Source organism: Heteronotia binoei, chromosome 21 (genome assembly GCF_032191835.1).
Source record: "Heteronotia binoei isolate CCM8104 ecotype False Entrance Well chromosome 21, APGP_CSIRO_Hbin_v1, whole genome shotgun sequence".
Taxonomy (NCBI): Eukaryota; Metazoa; Chordata; class Lepidosauria; order Squamata; family Gekkonidae; genus Heteronotia; species Heteronotia binoei.
In genome coordinates, this window is record NC_083243.1 from 170,679,509 (window position 1) to 170,702,996 (window position 23,488).

General features: G+C 43.9%; 1 pseudogene; it reads left to right on the forward strand.

The window, feature by feature from the left end:
• Positions 1-2,115: 2,115 nt before the first annotated feature.
• Positions 2,116-23,488, forward strand: part of LOC132589691 (heterogeneous nuclear ribonucleoprotein A3-like) — a 29,029-nt pseudogene continuing 7,656 nt past the window's right edge.

Sequence of the window (23,488 nt, forward strand, 5' to 3'; positions counted from 1 at the left end):
AGTGAATTCCACATGTTAATCACCCTTTGGTTGAAGAAGTACTTCCTTTTATCCGTTTTAACCTGACTGCTCAGCAATTTCATTGAATGCCAACGAGTTCTTGTATTGTGAGAAAGGGAGAAAAGTACTTCTTTCTCTACTTTCTCCATCCCATGCATAATCTTGTAAACCTCTATCATGTCACCCCACAGTCGACGTTTCTCCAAGCTGAAGAGCCCCAAGTGTTTTAACCTTTCTTCATAGGGAAAGTGTTCCAAACCCTTAATCATTCTAGTTGTCTTTTTCTGGACTTTTTCCAATGCTATAATATCCTTTTTGAGGTGCGGTGACCAGAATTGTACACAGTATTCAAAATGAGACCGCACCATCGATTTATACAGGGGCAGTATGATACTGGCTGATTTGTTTTTAGTTCCCTTCTTAATAATTCCCAGCATGGCGTTGGCCTTTTTTATTGCAATCGCACACTGTCTTGACATTTTCAGTGAGTTATCTACCACGACCCCAAGATCTCTCTCTTGGTCAGTCTCTGCCAGTTCACAACCCATCAACTTGTATTTGTAGCTGGGATTCTTGGCCCCAATGTTCATTACTTTGCACTTGGCCACATTGAACCTCATCTGCCACGTTGACGCCCACTCACCTAGCCTCAACAGATCCCTTTGGAGTGCCTCACAATCCTCTCTGGTTCTCACCACCCTGAACAATTTAGTGTCATCTGCACTTCACTGGCCACTTCACTGCTTACTTGCAACTTCAAATCATTAATGAACAAGTTAAAGAGCATGGAACCCAGTACTGAGCCCTGCAGCACCCCACTGCTTACCGTCCTCCACTGTGAAGACTGCCGATTTATATTCACTCTCTGCTTCCTATTAATTAGCCAGTTTTTGATCCACAAGAGGACCTGTCCTTTTACTCCGTGACTCTCGAGCTTACTAAGGAGCCTTTGATTAGGAACTTTATCAAAAGCTTTCTGGAAGTCAAGGTAAACAACATCTATTGGGTCCCCTTTGTCCACATGTTTGTTCACCCCCTCAAAGAACTGTAACAGGTTAGTGAGGCAAGATCTTTCCTTGCAGAACCCATGCTGAGTCTTCCTCAATAACTTGTGTTCATCAATGTGCCTACTCATTCTTCTACCAACTTTCCAGGTATTGAAGTCAGACTGACTGGCTTGAAATTTCCCAGATCTCCTCTGGAACCCTTTTTAAAGATGGGGGTGACAGTCCTCAGGAACGGAGGCAGATTTCAATGAAAGATTACATATTTTTGTCAGGAGATCCACAAGTTTAACTTTGAGTTCTTTCAGAACTCTTGGGTGTATGCCATCCGGACCTGGTGACTTATTAGTTTTTAATTCATCTATCAGTTGTAGGATGTCCTCTCTTGTCTCCTCAATTTGACTCAGGTCTTTCAACACCCCTTCCAAAATTAGTTGTTCTGGAGCGGGCAAACACTTCTCATCCTCCACAGTGAAGACGGAGGCAAAAAATTCATTCAGCTTCTCAGCCATTTCCCTATCCTCCTTCAGTAATCCTTTTACCCCTTGGTCATCCAAGGGCCCCACTGCCTTCCTGGCTGGTTTCCTGCTTCTAATATATTTGAAAAAAAATTTATTGTTGGTCTTTGTTTTTTGCATTATGCTCCTCATAGTCCCTTTTTGCCTGCCTGATCAGTCTTGCATTTGATTTGCCACAGCCTGTGTTCCCTTTTATTAATCTCACTTGGACTAGCTTTCCACTGCTTAAAGGAGTCCTTACTTTTTACAGCTTCCATTACTTTGTTTGTTAACCATGCAGGCCTTTTCTTATACTTGTTTGTGCCTTTCCTAACTTGTGGTATATATTTTATCTGAGCTTCTAGGATTGTAGTTTTAAATAGCCTCCAAGCTTCCCCAAGGGTTTTGACAGTATTTACCTTTCCTTTCAGTATCCTCTTCACATGCCTCCTCATCTCAGAGAATTTACCCCTTTCGGGTCAACTGGATAGTGAGGCTAGATAGTGTATGCTCCTCCAGTTTGGGAAAGAGAAGCCAGAGGACATGTCTGTCCCTAGAACGAAGACTCAAACAGGGGCTATTGGTCTGATGTCTGAGGAGAAAACATCAGACAGATGGCAGTCCCAAGTGAAGAGGCCTTGCGTCTCCAACTGCAGATTAAGCAGGCAGACCTTGAGAGGGCCAGGCTCGAGGTAGACTTGAAGGAGAAAGAGACTGCAGCCAAGATAGAATTAGAGAAAGAAAGGATGCTGAAAGTGGAGAAAGAGAACACAGCCAATATAGATCTAGAGAAAGAAAGGATGGAGCTGGAAAGAGAGAAAATGACGCTGGCTCATCAGTTTGGACTGACAAAAATTGAAAAGGGGCAGGAAGATAGATGGAAATACCCTTTATACAAGGAAGGGAGGACATTGAAGTATTCCTGCAAAACTTTGAACAAGTTTGCATGGATTACAAGCTTCCCCCAGAAGTGTATATGGAGAAGTTGAGACCTCAGCTAAGTGGAGTTCTGGCTTCAGTGTCTGGGCAGATGGAAGGTGAAGAGAGGTCAGACTACAAGCTGTTCAAACTGTGTGAGAGGGTGGGGTGCTCCTAAGAAGAAACCTGTAAGAGGTTCAAGGAAGTGAAACCTGAACCCAAGGAATCCTACCCACAGTTGATGTATAGGCTGGGGAAGTCACATGACCTATGGATTGAAGTAGCTGATGCTAAAGCCCTAGATGATGTGAAAGCTCTAATGTGCATTGATTGGGTCTTGACTCATTCCTGAGCACATTAGATAGACAAGAGCGCTTCCACCATCAAAGAAGCTGGACAGTGGGCAGACCGCCTGGCTGAGGCATCTGGAGGGTGGAGACCCAGCACCAGACATGATTGGCGCCCAAAGCTCCCTCCTGACCCTGGTGCCAAGGAGCAGTCTGAAGTAAAAGAAGAACTGTCGGAAGGCACTCCACTGTTATTCCTGCAACAAGTTGGGCATATACAGAGTCAGTGCCCAAAGTCTACTGCTACTGTGGCATTCCATATAATGCCAGTGGGCCCTGAGTGTATTCCTCAGCGTCACTGCAGGGAAGTGACTGTGGATGGGCATGGTGTGAAAGCCTGGCGAGACACTACTTCTCTTTTGACTTCTGTACATCGTTCTCTTGTGGATCCGAAGTATTTCCTCCTAGGTGAAGGAAGGAAGGTGCTGCGCATCAACGAAGCTGAAGGAGTTACCCTCCTGGTGGCCAGGATACCTATCCAATATGAGGGTTGGACTGGAACATGGAAGGTCACAGTGTATGAAGACACACCTGTGGCTATGTTTATAGGGTAGGATTTGGCTGAAGAGGTGCTTCGATGGCAGGAAAGAGAGGCAGGCAAAAGGAGCAACGGAGCCTGAACACTCTCCCAAAGTGGTCTGCAAGTAAAAGAGGAAGAGAAGATCTTCACAGGGACAGGGTTCTAAGGAACCCAAGCAGATAAGAAAACTCTTTGTTGGTGGCCTGAGTTTTGAGACTACCGATGACAGTTTGAGGGAACACTTTGAAACCTGAGGCACACTCACTGACTTTGTGGTAGTGAGAGATCAACAGGAAAATGTTCCTGTGGGTTTGGGTTTGTGACCTGTTCTTGCCAGGAAGAGGCAAATGCTGCACTGGTAGCTGCACCACATAAGGTGGATGGCTGGGTGGTGGGACTAAAGAAAGTACGTAGTTCCTAGGGAAGGTTCTGCGAAGCCTGGTGCCCACTTAACTGAAAAGAAAATATTTGTAGGGGGAACTGGAGACCTGGAAGAATGTAAATTAAGGAACTATTTTGAAAAATACGGTCTGATCAAAAGCATACAAGTAATGGAAGATAGGCAAAGCGGGAAGAAAAGAGGGTTTGCTTTTGTGACAGTTGATGATTGTGAGACGTTTAACACAATTGTTTTGCAGAAGAACCACACCATAAATGGGCATCACTGTGAAATGAAACCAGCACTTTCTAAGCAAGGAATGCAAGCTTCTACTGGTCAGAAAACTGTAGAGCTTTTACAAAGAGCTATCTTACTGTATCTGTTCTTGATTTACTGTTTATTGCTGTAATGTTTGTGTTCATCGCTTAGAATTTGGAGGTATAATTAAGAAGATGTGATTGCAGTACCCTTGGTATGTAGACCGCATCGATGGGGATCTGGATTGCCAGGCCCCATGATTTGGTCTAGTGAGGGGTGTCATGATCCTGGGCCTAGTGAGGCCTACAGGTCCCAGGGAAGCCTGCTTAGGAGTTACTGGGAAAAGCCTACATCTCCCAGGATCCCCTCTGTCCCTCTGATTGGGTAGTGAGCGTTTTGGAGGGAAACAGGCCCAGAGAGAATATAAAGGGTCTGGGAAGAGCATATAAAGGGAATATAAAGGGCCTGGGAAGAGAATATAAAGGCCAAGCCCAGGAAGTGGGTGTTCTTTCCCTGGAAGGCTTAGCTGGAATCAGGCTGTAGCCTGGAAAGCTGGAAGCAGAGGAGACCCTTACCTGAGGGGGTAAGTGCTGGTAAGAGTAGAGACTGTACAATAGACACATTAGGGCATTTGTTTATTTTCCCTTCACCCTTTTACTGGTTAACGCACCTTGTTAATTTATATTGCACATTTTTGTTGGAGGGTACTCTGGGCCTTCTCAAGGGGAACCCTTAACCCAGAGTGGTGGCAGCAATTTGGTAAGACCCCTCTGAGTCGTGACAGCCACGTACTGCTCAGTCTTGACAGAGAGAAACCCTACCCGCTAGTCCCAGGACAAACAAGGATTGGGCCACTAGGGAAGCTGCTTTTGCCAATGACTCACTTTTCCCTCATTGCCTGTTGCTGGGCAACCATAGTACTCCAAGCTTGGTTCTGTCAGTAAATGGTTGGGGGGAAGGCCCTTTCCATGCCTATTTTTGCTTTTTGGGACCAGTTCTGACTAGGGTTGCCAGGTCCAGGTTGGGAAATTCCTGGAGATTTTGTGGTGGAGTCTAAGGAAGCCAGAGTTTGGGGAGGGGAGAGGGCTCAGCTTAATATAATGCCATAGAGTCCACACTCCAAAGCAGTTATTTTCCCCAAGGGAAGAGAGATCTTTTGTCTGGAGTTCAGTTGTGATATCAGGAGATCTTCAGCCTCCATCTGGAGGTTGGCTACCCTAGGCCTGGCAGTACCCTCTGAGTAACTTGATGCCACCTGACTGGCATGACTTAACTAGACCTGGCTGCTTGCTACTGTTCAGCAGCAACCCCTCTGTGACAGCCAGTAGCAGTCAGTGCTTCAGAACAGCATCTGCCAGACTCAGATTCTTGCTGTGGAAGCTGACAGATGATTTTGGAAAAGTCACAAACTTTCAGGGTTGTTGTGCAGATCAAAAGGGGGAGAGAATGATATAAGCTGCTTTGGTTCCTACTGTGGAGAAAGACTGTCCTTTTCCTAGGTAGAGCCTGAAGAGAGGGGGAAGAGATGGAAGGCTGAAATGAGAACAGCAGATAAAGGTCGGCTGATGGTTGCCTGGGAAGGAAATAGGGTTGCCAACTCCAGGTTAGGAAATTCCTATTTGAGGGGTGGAGCCTAGACAGGGTGGGTTTGAGGAGTGGTGGGACCTCAGAGAGGTACAGTGCCATAGACCTCTAAGCCAGCCTTTTCCTCTTGGAGAACCATTGGTGCCAATCTTCAGGTGAGGGCTGCAGATCACTCAGAATTACAACTGCTCTCCAGAGAAAATGGTGGACTTTGTGTCATTATACCTTGCTGAGGTTGTTTCCTTCCTGCTTTGGTCCCCACTGTGGAGAAAGACTGTACTTTTCCTAGGTAGAAGCTGCAGGGAGGGGGGAGGAGATGGAAAGCTGAAGTCACATCACTTCCCCTACAGAAAATTGCCTTGAGGTGGATACACTATGGTATACTATAACACGGCCAGGCCAGGCCAAAAAATACAGATCACACCACAGGCACATGCTGATGCTAAATGCCTCATGGCTGAATACGACAGGAAAAGGCAGCGACAACACACTGCAGATGAAAGGAATGCTGAGTTTTAGTGTCTGCATGATTATCATCATGCTGTGACGCCACAGTAAATTGATGCTGAGTGCCCAAGTCATGAATAGTAGTTATGGACAAATCTATATACCATGTACTCATTTAACCCTCTTTTAAAGCAAACTAAGCTCTTACCATCACATCTTGTGCAGTGAATTCCATACATCCCTTTAGTCTGCTATAAATGTGAAGCCAGACAAATTTGAGAGGCTATCCTGAGTGAGTGAAAAAATGCTGTCTTTCTGATCACTACTGGTAATTTTGTAAACAAGGAATTTTGTTCCTTGAGCCATTTTTAAAACTTAAAAAAAAAATTAAGACACCTAATGACAGGCTTGCCATCAAGGACACATCGATCTCCCGTTCTGACATATTTATATCCTCATGATGTTGCCCCCCTCCCAGTTGAACCCAAACAGGTGTAGCCACATAACTAAGCTTAATAATCTTTTTATCTGTTAAAAACCTCTTCATTATTCTGTATGCTGATTTACTACCCACCCTATGTAAGATTCTGTTTCATATGTCATTATGTCTAAGGAAGCGTGCTTGGGACATGAAAGCTCACACTTTGAATAAAACTTCATTGGTCTTAAAGGTGCCACTAGACTCAGACTTTGTTCTATTGTGTCAGACCAACACAGGTACCCATCTGAATTTTGTTGAATGCAGTCATTTGAGTGGCTGGTGGTATGTGCATTCACCACTACCGGCCCTAGGGCGCATGGTGCCCCAGGCAAACTCCCTGCCCGGCACTCCGCACCCTGTGGGGCCCTGGGTGCGTGCGCACACACACACACACACACCAGACTGGGCTGGCCACCCCCTGCTGCCACCACTGCCCTTCCTCCCTCTGCAGCGCTGCAATGTGGTGCCACGCTCCGCTGCCCCCTCCACACCCTGCGCGGTCAGAGAAGCGCTGGGACTAGGCTCGGCCCTACCTGCTTCGACAGGGCCTGGGCATCTGAGCGTTCTTTTAAGCGAGTGCTGGAGGCTTCTCCCCCTCCTTTCCAGAACCGGAAGGAAGGGGGAACAAAGCTTCCTCCAGCGCTCTCTTAAGAGAATGCTCAGATACCCGGCCCCCATCGAAGCGGGTAGGGCCAAGCCTAGCAGCGCTCCTCTGAGTGTGCCTGGGAAAGGGGTGGAGCGCAGCACTGCACTGTGGAAGGGAAGGGAGGGGGTGGGCGGTGTGGGTGGGAGAAAATTAGGCATTTGTCTTGGGCACCTGCCCAATTTGCCTAGTGCCTAATGCCTAATTTGCCTAGTGGGCAATCCGGCCCTGGCATTCCCATACCAGTGTCTGCTGTTAATGTGCCTGGCTGCCAATTAGTTGTGCTGTTATGAGAGTGAGCTTGGCCACTATAGCTATGCCTTTAAAAGCAGTTTGATATGCAGAAACTAGCAGGTCAATTATCTGATCATTTATCAGCTCAGGGTGATACACATTGTTGTCCCTTCCACTCTTTTATCTTTCCAACAGTTCTTTGAAGTTGGTTATCCTGAGACTGAGTGACTGGCCTGATAGTCACTGAGCTTCATGGCTGAGTGTGGATTTGAATCTGTGTCTCCCAGGTCCTGGAGCAACATCCTAACCACTAACAATACCCGGGCTCTCAGGATAACATCTTTTATGGAATGGAAATGTACATTATTGCCTATTAGTGGCTGCATATGTAACAATTTCTAAAAGGAACAAGAGCAGGCCAGTCTGTTTTTCTGGTGATTTGGCAAAACTAAATTGTAATGAGAGTGTGCTTATAATTTGAGGTTGTTTGGCCCAGATTTCAGAATGAAAGACACACATCATGGACTTTGTTATAATAGACTTCATTTATCACTGTGGCTGTCATATAACGCTCACTTAGCACTTCCTGCCCCAAAGTGAATTTTGGATTGTCAGATTAGACAGTCTGCAGAAAGGCAAACTGTCAGATTGTCTGTAATTGTAGTTGAATGCTAATGCTCTGGAAAGTCTGTGTGGTTGGGTGTTAAGTGAAAGGCATTAAGAGCTTAATTTTTCCAGCCCTCAGGGACAGGTGGTAATAGAGTAGGTTAGTTTCAAGGGTGAAACATGAAGGCACATTATCATTTTTAAAAGCATCAGCTGGTATAATAATAAAGGCTCACAAAAGCAACTGAAATTCTGGAAGGCTATTCATCACATCAGTGGATGAATATAGACTGCCAGCCTACCAGTCCTGGGTGCCCTCATAGATGACCTCCAAAAACATCTGGATTGAGGCGGCTTGGCAGTGCTGTTGTTATTAGATCTTTCGGCTGCATTTGATAATGGTCAGCCATCAGCTACTAGCCAACTGCCTCGCCGACATGGGGTTTCAGGGGTCTGCTTTGCAATGGCTTACTTTTCTCCAAGGCGAGAAAAGGGTGGTGATTGGGGAGACATTGTCCCAGAGACACTCACTTGTATGTGGTGTGCCCCAAGGGACGGTGCTCTCCCCGATGGTGTTTAACATCTATATACACTCCCTTGCCCAGATTGTTCGGAGGTATGGACTGGGATGTCATCAGTATGCAGATGACACCCAGCTCTATTTATTGATGGATGGTCAGGCTGGCTGCATCCTGGAAAATCTGGACCTTGTACTACAAGCCATGGCATGGTGGCTCAGGCTAAGTCGATTGAAGTTAAATCTGACGAAGGTGGAAGTCCTCTACCTGAGTTGCAGTGGACTGGGAAGGGAGATCCCTTTGCTGGCTTTTGATGGGGCGCCACTGGTACCGGCACCAAAGGTCAAGAGCCTGGGAGTGCTCCTGGAACCCTCCTTATCAATGGAGGCCGAGATAGCAGCCACTGCCAAATCTGCCTTTTTCCATCTTCGGCAAGTAAGGCATCTGGCCCCCTTCCTCGAGTGCCGTGACTTAGTAACAGTGATCCATGCAACAGTCACCTCGAGAACTGACTACTGTAACACCCGTCTACATTAGGGCTGCCAAGCCCCCAGTCTGGATGGGGGTTCCCCCACCTGGGAGGTTCCCAACCCGCCAGCCCATATTGGGCCGGCGGGGGGAACCTCCCCCTATGTCACTGGCAGGATGATGTCACCCAGACGTGATGTCATCGTGCTGGCGATGCTACACGCAGTTGCTCTAGGCGTTTCCAGGGAAACTCTATGGTTTTCCCAGATGCTCTAGTGATTTGGGAGGGAAAACTCTATGTACAATAGGATGTTGGATTAGACAGACCAAGAGGGCTTTTCTTATGTTCATATGCTTAACAGAAACTCTTTTCCCAGAGTTATAGCATTTCCTGATTTGTGCTACAGGGCATCACCCCAGTCCTTGTCATTGCTACCAATGGACAATTTCATTGTTTTGTATACTTGCGAATTGGTATATGGACAGCTGGCAGTTTGCTCTCCCTACCCTAGTAATTGGAAGTTTGCCATCTGGAATTTTCAGATCTCTGAACTTTTCATCCACTTCTATGTCTGTCATCTATGTATGTCCATTGTGCTCCTTCACCTTTTGAAACCATGTAGTTAAAAATGGATTAAACTTAAGGTTTTTGATTTTTACTTTTGTTGCATGTTCTGGGCAACGAAACCTAGAAAGTGAAACTACTATCTTCTGAATTTTGAACGCAAAATAAAAAGTTGCTTTCAAACAGCAAAGCGCACAGTTCTTCTTCCATTTGGTAGATATACAGTTGGAGGCCAGTATTGATTCCCTTGTGCTTCATGAGTCTTCTTAATCCCCAGTGAAGACTGGAGCTTCTCTGCCTGTCTTCATGTTTTTATAAATATATAGAGAAGAGAGACACTGTACGCTGCTCACTACAGGCTTTAGGGAGAGAACATTCTGTTCCCTGTCCCACTGCAGAGAAGTCATTTTGGGGCAACAGATCTGTCTCCATGTTGCCCTCCGACTTTCATTTTACGTACTCAGACATTTTGCCTTGGCATGGCTTAGCCCTCTTCCCCCCATTTACAGATGTTGTTTCGGGATGTTTTGTAATGCTTTTGTGGTTTGCATTGCTTACTCCTGCTGCTCTGATGTCCCAGTCCCCTGAGGTTTGACAGGTTTTCCTACTACAAGCCATGGAAAGTTTCCTCCAAGGTGTCCCATAGTGGCCTAGGTACAAGATTCCCCCTCCCCAGCAACCCATGCAACCTACCATTGAATGATTTCTAATTGAACCAGATTAGTCTCTTAAATAAGATTTCCAGAACAAATAGTGTGATGCTGTGATGATTTCTGAGGGCATCCTGCCAAATATCTATCTGTCCTTTGTATTAGGTTTCCTGCTAAAGGCTTCTGCTCTATTTCCAAGCTCTTGGGGGATTGATCTGCTATTCTGAAATGGCAAGCACTCCCAAGGGTCTGCTGTTTCTCTTGTTCTAACCAAATTGCTAATCAATTAAGCAAGTCAATACATAGCATCTGGGGTTGCCAAGCAAACAGAAGAAAAAGCATCTGGCCTGGCCTGTTCTTGTTGGTGTCAGTTCAAAACCCAAGCGAAGCACGTGGCTGCTTGTGGTATTAAATTTGTAGGGTGGGGGGTGAGGAATCATCCCCCCCCCCCATATCCATGTCCTTGCCCTTCCTAGTTATTTGTATCTTCCCACGGGGCTGACTGATTGGGTTCAAGAGGTAGTTAATGCTTCCTTAAGAAAGGGGCTAGTTGCTCCAGCATTGAAACAGGCTGTAGTATGTCCGCTTTTAAAGAAGCCCACCCTGGACTCAGGAGATTTCAATAATTATTGACCAGTCTCAGATTTTCCATTCTTGAGCAAGGTGATTGAATGAGTGGTAGCTGGACAACTCCAAACCTTTGGATGAGACAAATTGTTTAGATCCCTTCCAGTCTGGTTTCAAAGCCTGGTTATGGAGACTGAAACAGTGTTGGAATTCAAGTTAATTACATTTCAGTCAGAGTTAACTGTTGTTTACCTGAAAAGAAATAGTGATGTATTATAGCTTAAATCCAATTAGGAACTCTCTCTTCTAAGCCCGGGGGAAAATGTAAACACAGTATTGGTCAGTTGGCATCTTGTATGTGGAATTTCTTTTGATCTCATATGCAAGGTGAATGGCCCTTCTTCCTGCCCCAAAGTTCTCTGGGAAGAAGAAGTAGCGAACAAAGAGTCGTAAAATAGCCATGTAATGGATAGGCTGTTGATAGCCGTGCTAGACTGCTAAGTTTTATTTCTTCTATCCCAAGTACCATACCCGGGATATTCATTTGTCCCCTTCTGTCGTTGTCTGCTACCAGCAGAAGATATTTTTGTTTCATCTGACATTCCTCCAGTGATTCTTCTTTCCTAAACTAATGTTTTAATTGCTGTTTTTATGTTTGTATGTTTTAAACTTTTGTTTTTAATTGCTGTAATGATGTCTGTTTGGGGGTGAGTTAAATGATTTTAAAATGTGATTTTATCATTTATGTTTTAACTGGCTGTTTTGGTAGTCATATAAGAGGGAAAAAGTGGGATACAGATTTTGTAAGTAAATAAACAATCCAGTCCACCTGGCTGTTTGATAGTAACTAGACTTTGCATTGAGGAAGACTTGCCCATGATGGTGAAATTATACTGACAGACCTAGGTGTATGCCTGGCTTTTCATGTTCCCATGGCTTAGGTAGGCATACAGATGTCCCGTCAGTGAATCAGCCTCCCACCGAAAAGAGCACTGATCTCACCTTCTCCAAAGCATGGTATTGCTAGTTTCTAAAATGGCTGCCAAGGTGAATTTAGTCAAGATGGAGTTAGGGCAGACAGCACACATCTAGGTAAGAACGGAAACCTTGGTAACAGAACAGTGTCTTATTTGTGTGCAGCCTCTTCTATTGTTATCTAATTCAACGCGGTAATTCTGCAATCTGATGAGTGTGAAGTAATACCTATGAAATGTGCTCCCCCTCCCCACATCATACATATCGTTCCCCGCATTTACTATAGGGATTAGCACAATGAATTTCCTACCCCTGGCTGTGTTATCTAACCTTAGCAAGTTTAGCCAACTGCATAATGAATGTCTTCAGCATCACTAACAAACATCACTGAAGCCTAGACTATTCACAGTGGAATGAGGTGATAAAATAATGAAGTGAGGAACTGAATGGTTTCACTTCAGGTCACAGTGGGGAATCACAGTTTTGAATGGTCCCCAATTAAAAAAAAAAATCTTTCCTGTAATCATAAAAAGCTCCAATACATCAGGGGGAAAGTTTTAAACCCAGCAGGGTCTATGCAATGTTACTTTCCACTAGCGGAGTTTTTAAAAAAATTATTGAAAACATTGTTTAAAATATTTATAACCCACACTCTCTGTTCCTGAGGGTATAGGAACATTAAAAATGTATCTGCCACTTGCAATATGAAATGGGACAGTCTATCCTATCACTCTGTTAGCCCTTAATTTGGTTGTGTGAGTAGACCAGGCTTCAAAACTGATCTACACATTACACAGAATGAGTTCTGGATTGTCCTACTTGAGGCAGCTTGTGCATCAATGCATCATATTCTGAATATAGGAACCATATATTTTAGAACCTTATAAAAATCCTCTTTATGTAGTAAAATTGCGCATTGAAGAGTGAGAGAGATAAAATGTTTTGCACAACTATGCCCTTAATCTTCTAGAACACCACATGTGTGGAATTGGGTGCCAGAAGAATGGCGGTGGAAATCTGAAATCTACTATAGCAAGGCACTGTGGAGCATTCACTGCGATAAAGGGGCCTTTATTGTTACATCTCTCAGTTCCACTCTTGAACCATGCTGCCTTTATAAAATGGATCCTTTACTAGCTGCTTGCACATCCTAAAAAACAGATGTCTGCATGTACATTCCCATTAGTTCAGGGGAATTACATTTCACAAAAGAAACTCTAATAGTATCTACAAGCTCTGTAATAATCTTTCTTTTCCTATATGTAGTGGAACTGTGAGACTGTATCTAACTAGGAATGCCAGATTTTTCCTGGTGTTATATTTGTGCTTTTACATGCTGTGTTATAGATATAACAGGTGTAGAATCTCCCAGCATGGAATTTTCGCCATCCTGCAGTTGATAAAGACACATGATCCCTGCCAGAGGAGAAAAAGGGAAGGAAACCTTGCTAATGGAACAGTGAATGTGTGGGTCTAATGGATTGTAAATGATGCAGATGAACTTTCTGAAGTGTGCTGTAGAGTTAACCTGTTCCTGACCATGGGCTTGCTACATCTTCATTTTTGCTACCTTTTGGGGCTTGTTCTGATATCATAATACTTTGTGTTTGCTATGTGTTATAGGAATGCAACGGGATTGGATTGTGATGTGCATGGGGCCTATACTGACCAAATGCATCATTGCATCATCAGCCGCCCTGAGCCACTCGTGGAGCCGCCCTGAGCCACTCGTGGGAAGGGCGGGATACAAATCCCGAATAAATAAATAAATAAAAATAAATAAATAAATAAATTAAAATAAAAATTGCTTCCCACCCCTCAGTGGTGCAAACACCTTTTTAAAAAACTGTTGCAGAATTAGGGCTGGACTGGTCGCTGTCATCTGCCTATGCTAAACATGTTCTATTTCAGTTTCTATAGTAATTAGCTTTTGGTTGAAACTTTGGTTCTGTTTCCCAGAAGGTTTTAGGACACTGAGTGGTGTGACCTTCCTGGTACAGATAATGTTGTGCATGTCTTTTGCCTCACAAGACTTTGCCTTTTGGAATGTTTATTCTAAATAGAGTGTCAGAACCTAACTTCCTGGGACTCTCTTAGTTAACCTTGACTCTATAAGTCAACCTAGCTTAACCCAGCTTTCCCAGACTTGCTTGATTTTGAAAGACAGAGAGAAAGGGCTGAGCTCTGTTGTGTATGCCACTATATGTCAGATGCTCATCACAGAGTTGATTGACAGTTACATTGGCTCCTATGGATGGGAAAAGGTACTTAATGTGTGAGTTTATTCTTGTTCTGGCCAACCTCCCTGTGCTGAGGGACTTGTCAGAATAACCAAGGATATATGCTTTATAAAATTACAATGCAGTCTAATTGGGTATTTAAGTGATTTGATTAATTCTGTATGCTGCATACCTGATCCCTTATATGTTTTAATGAATTTACATTTGAAATTGAAGTTAAATAAATAAGATGTTTTAAAGAACAACTCTCTCTCTTTCTTAATGCATTTGGGAAACCACTTTCTCTCCCTGGAAAGGATCCTGCACCCCTCATTTCCCCACATTTACTGTAAAGTCACGGTTGACTTATGGCAACCCTGTGCGGTTTTCAAGGCAGGGGACATTCAGAGGTGTTTTGCCATTGCCTGCTTCTGCATAGTGACCCTGGGCTTCTGTGATGGTCTCCCATCCAAATACTAACCAGGTCTGAATCTCCTTAGTTTCTAAGACCTGAGAAGAATGGGCTAGGTTGGGCTATCCAGGCCTTTATTTGGCTTATAACTAGCAGCATTTGTATTGCCAAATGCCTTCCTTAGCCATACATGTTCAAGTTCATGCAACGTTAATATTTAAAGTGCTAGTTCCCTGGATTCAGCCTCATCTTGCCCTGGAATGGGCTGGGAGTATTTGGCACTGAAAGGTATTTACAGATTGACAAGGCTTGCTGGCTACACAGGAATCACCTTCAGTTTACAAGGGCAACTACCAGAATGTTGCAGGTTCTCACTGCTAGTTCACAGGTAAATTCTGTTTACAGTCTTTTCTGGAAGGTGACTTTTCCCTCCCACAGACTTTGGGATTGTAGAATAAGCATGTCTTTGCTTATAGGCAGCCAACCCAAATGAAGCCACTGTTAGCCAGCAACAATGGAGATGCAAGCATGAGAATTAGCTGCTGCAACAAACTCCGGTGCCAACTCTATCCCTATTTCTACTTGAGCAACACTAGGAGCCAACAATGTCGGCCATACTATCAATACTTCATTCATTTGCACATCCTCTAAAGTTATCCATCATGTGCAAACTTTTTTTTGGTCAGACTAAACTCTGTTAGTGCAAAAGAACAAATATACACAGACTTTAAAAACTGAAGTACTCAGAACACTGTGGGAAAGCATTTCTACATTCCTGAACATACAAGTAACAAAAGGTGCAGTACCTCAGTAGAAGAATTCCAAAGTGAGTCTGCAGCAAGAACTTGCTGAGTTGGAATTCCTATTAAATTTGACTTTCTCAAAATAGGGCGGGGGGGGGGGGGAGGGGGATAACTCACTACCAGAAGTAATTGTACCTCTTTATAGAGTTCCGTTTTCATCTTTATTTACTAACGCATCAGTGGTTGGGAGTTGTCCTCACCTGTTCTGATGGCATAGTTTATGCTTTTAATGGGATCTTGTTTTCTTCTGCAAGGTAATATAATACAGACATACCTTGGAATGCTAGTTTTGCTGGCCTCTCTTTGAAATAAACCTTCACCCCTCTGCCCCTTCTTCAGCTTGTATTCCTTTGAGTATATATTCTTTTCCCTTCTGAGGTAAGACTTCATGCTCCTGACAGTGAACCTTGGCTCCTGAAAACTCATGCCATAAATGTACTACTATGTAAGCTACCACAAAACTCTGTTGTTTTGACAGTGATAGACTACCACAGTCACACTTTGGAGGTCCATTTATCTATTTAATTTCTATCCCATCCTTCTTTCAAGGAGCTCAGGATGGTGTACATAGTTCCTACTGATTTATCCTTACAACCTTATGAGGTAGATAAGGCTGAAAGAGTGGGATGTCCCAGAGAATCCAGTGAGCTTCATGAGAGAAGAGAGATTTAAACCGGATCTCCCTAATCCTAGTCTAACAAAAATCACTGCAGCATTCTGATATTCAGGTAGGACATATGCAGTTGTGTTTTGACATGCTTTGGTGCTTTGGGGACTGAATTTTTTAGAATATGGCTGCTGGTGACATGTACACACCAATGCCAACCTCTTTAGTTTCTGGTTGCTTGTCTTCATGTAGCAGTAGAATTTCCAACTCTTCAATTGACTCCTGTAGCTGTTCTTTTAATAGCAGTCTGGTTTTCAGATAAAGCACATGCCAGCATAGAGATCTGCATTGCTAACCACTAATTGATTGATCAATTGGTTTATTATCAGGGGTGTCAAACTCATTTGTTATGAGGGCCAGATCTGACATAAATGTGACCTTGTCAGGCTGGGACACGTGTCATAAAATGTAATGCCAGGTAGGAGAGGTATAAACTTTATAAAGGACACAGACAAACACACACACTCAGCCTAATCCACCTCACTGACAGCCAACAGAAAGAAGAGAGAGGCTTGGTTCAGTAACTCCGCTGTGCAATTGAGAGAGCCTGGCAAAGCCCCCTTCCCCCACTTCCTTCCCAAGGCAGGAGTTTTGCTGTGTTGCTCCTGTGTGATTGAGCAAGGCTGTTGTGATGCAGAAAGAAGCAAGAGAGGGAGAAGGAAGCAGATGACAGTGAGTTGCTCGTGGGTGTGATTTGGCCCCCAGGCTGCATGTTTGACACCCCTGGCTTATTTGATTGCTTAATTTATAGTCCACCCTTCTCAACAAGACTCAAGGTGGATTACAAAAACTAAAAACCAAGTAGGCAATTAAATGCAATAAATACAATTGAAAAACTTGTCTAGAAAATTTCCACAGATATTAAAATTACAACAATGTTCTTTTTATTAAAATGGACTCCTGAACAGTTCCATTTTGCACACACTGTGGATAAGTGTTTGGGAGCCTTTCTGACTGTCGTGCAGCTGTTTCACCAGGTGGGAGCCAAAAAAAAAGAGAATGTTCAGGAATGGGCAGCTGTTGATCTTCCCATTTGCATGGTGGCATGGCATCAAAAGTCTTTCCTCAGATGAGCACAGCTGTTGTACCAGAATGTGTCAGAAGAGGCAGTCCCACAGATACATAGCAGTCCCACAGATACATAGACTAAAATGTATTATGAATGTAATTATAATCTGGGATCATCTGACCCAGATTTTAGCAAGGAAAGGATACCTACTGTGGATTTTTAAAAAATTATTTCCATTTATATGGTAACTACAGTATAAGATTGACTACAGTCAGGGCTTTTTTGTAGAAAAAGCCCAGGAGGAACTCATTTGCATATTAGGTCACACACCCCTGACACAAAGCCAGCCGGAATTGCATTCCTGCTAAAAAAAAAAGCCCTGACTACAGTATAAACTTCCCTGTCCCATAGATTTGAGTAGGGCTACTCTGGAGAAAGTACTCTAGAATCTGGATTGCCATGTGGGATTACTAGTCTGCAGGAAAGCACACTGCCAAATATATTATAATTTGAGTTTAATTCAATTGAGTCACTGTGCTTGGAATGTGTCTGTGGTTTTACTATACAGTAAAAACCTTACATTTCCAGGCTGTTGGAGCAAGCAGTAGTACAGTTGGTCAGTGCTAAGGATGAAGCTTGGAGGTGCATTATTACCAAGTTTTTAAATGCATCATCTGCTATCATAATCAAGGTGAAGACAATGCAACTGAAATCCTGGAAATCTGTTCTTTGTATATCACATCACACACTATTACATTTTTAAAATTAGAAACCTATGTAACAGATGTTTCTCATTGCAAGACAGTAACCCATTTATTTATTAAAAATAAAACTACTTGTTTTTCATCCGTCTAGAAACTGACTCTGTAGCCAGTCACTGGGATGAGGCATTGTTGGGCGAGGTGAAGCAGTTTGGACGTGGCTCAAATACTTCCCTCGTGCTCTTCCATGAATAAAGCTTAGGCTTTATTTACTGTAGCCCTTTTCAAGCATTATATTTCTGGTGCATCCATCTCATGTACTGGGTAAGCATATCACACATGATCCTCTCAGATTGTAAAACTGTCATTCTGTTTGAAAAGGGTGATGTGCATATTTTGCAACTTAGGTAAGCATGAAAAATTACCTAGCTCCCGCCCCACAAACATCAGGTTTCAGGTAGTGTATATTGTGGCTAGAAAATAAAAGCATTATTCATTTCATATAAAATGCCAATTGCATGTACTGGGAAAAAAAAACACATAGTATGATCTCCCAGTACAAGAGGTAGGAATTATCAGAAATGCAATGCCTGAAAAGGATCCACATTTGAAAATATGCTAAACTATTTTGTTTTACTTCATTTATACTCTGCTTTTCTCCCCAATGGGGACACAAAGACCAATTTCGCACTAGACCTTTTATACTGGTTTAGCCCCGTCCCCAAACTGACATTCTACACTAGAATCAGAGATTCACAGACACGAACTCTATGGCTCTGTGATTCTATGATTTTAGTGTAAAATGTCAGCTTGGGGACAGGACTAAACCAGGATTAAAGGTCTAGTGCGAAACTGGTCAAAGAGTCTTACATAATTCTTTTGTCTTCCGTTTTATCATCACAACAGCAGCGCTGTTGGGTAGGTTGGGCTGAGAGAATGTATGATTGCCCCAAGATCACCCAGCAAGCTGGGCAGCTGAGGGAGAGGGACTGGTGGGGCAGAACTAGGGAGGGGAAGTCAATTTGAGGGGCCTCAACTGAGGTTCGCTGACATCCAGCCCTGTAGAGTTTCTGCTCTGCCCTTTCTGCTATGATCTCTCTCACAGACACATCCAACACAGAATGTGAGCACAAGACAGATATTATGAGTATGAGCTGCTTAGAGAAGCTTCTCTACCACAAGAACAGGATTGTCATCTGGCAAATGAGCCCCTAGCTGGAGGCAGTGGAAGAGGTGGGGGGACGGGGGACTTATTAATTATCTCATGCTCCAGAAAAGAATATGATAAAGGGGGCAGGGTTGTTAAGACTCACATGTTGTGGCTGGAGAGGCAAAAAACTTTCTAAGCAGTTGCTCAGAATGAACATCACGGGGAAAGATAAGTATCTAAAAAACAGTGGGAGTTGCCAACTGACCAAGAAATTGGGTTACTTGCACCTGTGCCTTTAATGGCAGCCTGAGGTATGGAATCAACAAGGGAACTTTTGACAAACCAGAGCAAACATTTATTACTAGTTTATTCCTGCAGTTCAAGGTGCTGTGAAACATACAGGGGTAGGAGTTAGTAGGAAGCAAGCTGTCAACCCCTAGATCTGGGTGAGAATAATTGCAGGGGATCGGTGTGTGTGGGACATTTGGTGCTGGTGAATGGAAAGGGATGGATTTGGGGATGTGGGAATGATGGAGAAGCGAGAGTGGGAATTTAAAACTGCAGTCTTCATGTGCATATTTACATGCAAGTAAACCCCATCACAGTCACACTTTGAGTTAACAAGGACAGGATGCAGCTTACTGGGGCAAGGTCTAGAGATCGGGAATGTGTTTGATTTTTTAAAAATCAGAAATCTCACCCTGTGGCTGGAAGAGGAGGATGGGGTGGTCTCTCTCTGTTCTCCCCTGCTTTCTTTTTTCTTTCTGTTCAAGGAGATGGCAGCAGAAGGAAAAGGGAGGGGAGGGGAGAACTGGAGCCTGGTGGATTTCAGTATCTAGGATACTAGGGTCTAGAGTTGCTTTCTAAAGCTACGGCAGATGTGGGACTCTGCTCACCTCAGAAAAGATGCTTTGGGGGAAGAAGAAAATGCTTGGTAAGAAAGACACCTATAGGTGCCAGGGTGCTCATGAGTGCCAGTTGCAAAAAAAACAATATACATGTTAGCTATAATCAGCTTCTACTTCCTTTTCCAAAGCAAGTCAGTGAGGCAGACCAAGAGTTCATGCAGAGCTATGAGCGAGATGTCTTCAAATTTGTTTCATCTCATTTAATGCTAGGAGGCTCTTATTTGAAAATGGGGGGTGCACTATACATCATCGCAATGTGCACAGTGTAAATAAATGAAGTAAAATCTGCTCTTGAATAATCCTGCCCATTTTCCTTTAATGTTTTTTACCTAATGAACAATTATTATTTTATTCATGGATGGTAGCAGCAAGCCAATAATATTTGGTTTTGATCAGGACCACGAAGGTGGAATCTCTGCCCGGGGGGCCCATGGTGGCTCTTGGAAGCCCAGCCAGCAAGCCTCCATGGCAGCACAGGGATTCAAATCTGGTTCACTCAGATCCTAGTCCAAGGGAAAAAAAGACAGCAATAACCAGAAGTAAACAAAAGCTAACAAAACAAGAGTCCTTGCCTCTTAGAATCATAGAGTTGGAAGGTGCCTCCAAGGTCATCTAGTCCAACCCCCTACACGATGCAGGAAACTCACAAACACCTTCCTCTAAATTCACAGGATCCTCATTGCTGTCAGATGGCCAACTAGCCTCTGTTTAGAAACCTCCAAGGAAGGGGAGCCCACCATCTCCTGAGGAAGCCTGTTTCACGGAGGAATCGCTCTAACAATCAGGAAGTTCTTCCTAATGTGGATCCGGAAACTGTTGATTTAATTTCAACCCATTGGTTCTGTGGCCTACCATCTGGGGCCACAGAAAACAATATACCATCCTCTATAGGACAGCCCTTCAAGTACTTGAAGATGGTGATCATATCACCTCTCAGCTGCCTCCTCTCCAGGCTAAACATGTACAGATCCTTCAACCTTTCTTCATAGGACTTGGTCTCCAGACCCCTCACCATCTTCGTCACCCTCCTCTGAACCCTTTCCAGCTTGTCTATATCCTTCTTAAAATGTGGTGCCCAAAACTGAACACAGTACTCCAGGTGGGGTCTTACCAGCGCAGAGTAAAGCGATACCATCACTTCACGTGATCTGGACGCTATACTTCTGTTGATACAGCCCAGAATTGCATTTGCCTTTTTAGCCACCACATCACACTGTTGACTCATGTTCAGTATATGATCCACTAAGACCCCTAGATCCTTTTCGCACATACTACTGCTAAGGCAAGTCTCCCTCATCCTATAGCCATGCATTGGATTTTTCCTACCTAAATGCAGAACTTTACATTTATCCCTGTTAAAATTCATTTTATTGATTTTAGCCCAGTTTTCCAGCCTGTCAAGGTCATCCTGTATCCTGTTTCTGTCTTCTACTGTATTTGCCACCCCTCCCAATTTAGCATCATCTGCAGATTTAATAAACATTCCCTCTATTAATTCATCCAAATCATTTATAAAGATGTTGAACAAAACAGGTCCCAGGACAGATCCTTGAGGCACTCCACTTGTCACTCCTCTCCAAGTCGATGAGGAACCATTCACAAGCAGTCTTTGGGTGTGATCTGTCAACCAGTTACAGATCCACCTAATGGTAACAGGATCCAAACCACATTTTACCAACTTGTCAACAAGGATAGTATGTGGAACCTTATCAAAAGTCTTACTGAAATCAAGATAAACGTTGTCTACAGCATTCTCCTGATCCAGCAAGGTAGTCACTTTCTCAAAAAAAGAGATCAGGTTAGTCTGACATGACTCGTTCTTGAGAAATACATGCCAGCTCTTAGTAATCACAGCAATCCTTTCTAAATGTTCCAGGACTGACTGACTGATGATTTGTTCTAAAACTTTTCCAGGGATAGAAATCAAGCTGACGAGTTGGTAGTTACCCGGATCCTCCTTTTTCCCCTTCTTGAAGATGGGGACAACATTTGCCTGCCTCCAATCTTCTGGCACCTCTCCTGTTCTCCAAGAATTCTCAAAAATAATAGCCAGAGGCTCAGAAGTTACATCTGCAAGCTCTTTTAGTTCTCTTGGATGCAGTTCATCTGGCCCTGAGGACTTGGTTTCATTTAAAGAAACTAGGTGTTTATGTACTACCCCTATGCTGATCCTAGGTTGGAACTCCATACCTTCATTATATGTTCTGTTTTTGCCATGTTGAGCACTGTTTCCCTCAGAAGAGAAGACTGAGGAAAAGTTGCTAAATGTTGCCTAATTGTTGGCAGTGTGGATGCCAAGTGAACATCTTAGTGGAAGTTCTGCCAGAGATTCAGTTCCCTTATAGAAAAGGTCATGAGTCCCGCCATCACCAGTCAAAGCACGGAAGGTGGTGGTGCCCTGAACATGGCCTCCAAAGATGATAAAAGTTAATGGTGGCATTTGCATGGCCCATACCCGGGCCGTAGACGATTAAGTACAGTATGTCACAACTTGCACTTTAAATCCTGTCTGGAAACAGATTAGAGGCTATATTTTGAACCAGGGGAAGTTTCCAAAAAGCATTCAAAGGATGCAGGGACATTAATTTGACCAGATCTGTGGATTACTGTGCCACATGAGGATTTTTGGTGTGTGAATCTCTGCATTAGAGCATTTGGTCACCCCTGGGACCCTGACAGCCTGTGTATTGTGTTGGCATATGCCAGCGTGGAGAGCCTCTGCATGGTGTTTGCATACTGCGTGTATGATTCTGTTTGAGCAAGCTGGCGAGGCTGCTGTTGCCTGCAGGTGATGTGAAGTTTCGCTGCTTACCTGCGACAGAGCATGTGTTAGCAGCAGCATGTGGGAGAGGCAGACTTATTGTCTGGTGTTTAGTCTGCATTGCTGCCACTATCATTGTGTGCCTAGCAGCACCACATAGATACAGCCCCCTCGATGTCCAAGGAGCAGCTTTCGCCCTTCCATTTGCTGTTGTAGTTCTTTTGGCCAGCATTGTGCTTTTCAGGTCCTGTGCAGCAAGCCAGCAAACACTGAATGCTGAGTGACCTTCACTGCAGAGACTGAGGGGAGAAGAAGGCAACATGTTGGCTGAGAATGCAGGAGAGGAAAGAGGGCAGAGGAAACAATAGGAGAGGTCACATAGAAGGAAAGAAGCATTTAAATGTCAGATATTAGACTCAAATCTGCCCCTGCAATCCTGTTCCAAGAGACTTTCATCACTGCTGGGCCAAGAGGGAGAAGAGATAGAGAGCAGAGACCCCAGGGGAAGCCTGTACTAGTGCTGCAGCTGTCTCAACCTTGGACTGACGGCTAGTAAGAGAAAAATGGATCTTGCTGATTTCCTGTTCTCTTTTCTTCTCTTGACATATTGCTTTAAGTGTGTGTGTGTGTGTGTGCATGCACGCACGTGCACAAGTGCAATAGAGACCACCACCGGAGTATTTGCAGCTTGGAACAAATCATCAGCACAGCAAAAGTCACTTATTGCTTAAATATGTTATGAGTACCATTTTTATAAATAATACAATTTTTGTTGCGCATTTAAGAAATTATAGATAGTGAATGTGTACTTTGTGGGGTTATATACTTATTTTATTTTTAGTGATGATCTTGTGTGTTTTAGGAATTATATCATGAAATTGGCCCAGCTTGGTCTTTGGGAAACAGCTGAAACAGGAATGGGAAACTTAAATCAATAAGTGCATCTTTTCAAGCATTTCCAAGGCCTCTCAAGGAGTGCCTGGAGTTGGTCCTGCTTTCTGGGCTCTCTGAAGAGTCGGGGTGGGGGGGTCTGTGCCACCTGAGAGGAAACAAAGCACTGTAGATAATTCTCTGTGTATTTGCCCCTGCTTTTAGAACTTGGAGGAGTCATTTTTTCCTTTCTGTGAGGCTTGGTCTTACCCCCAATCCTGCATCCTCACAGCAAGACCATCACTGTTATGTATTGCGTTTTACTGG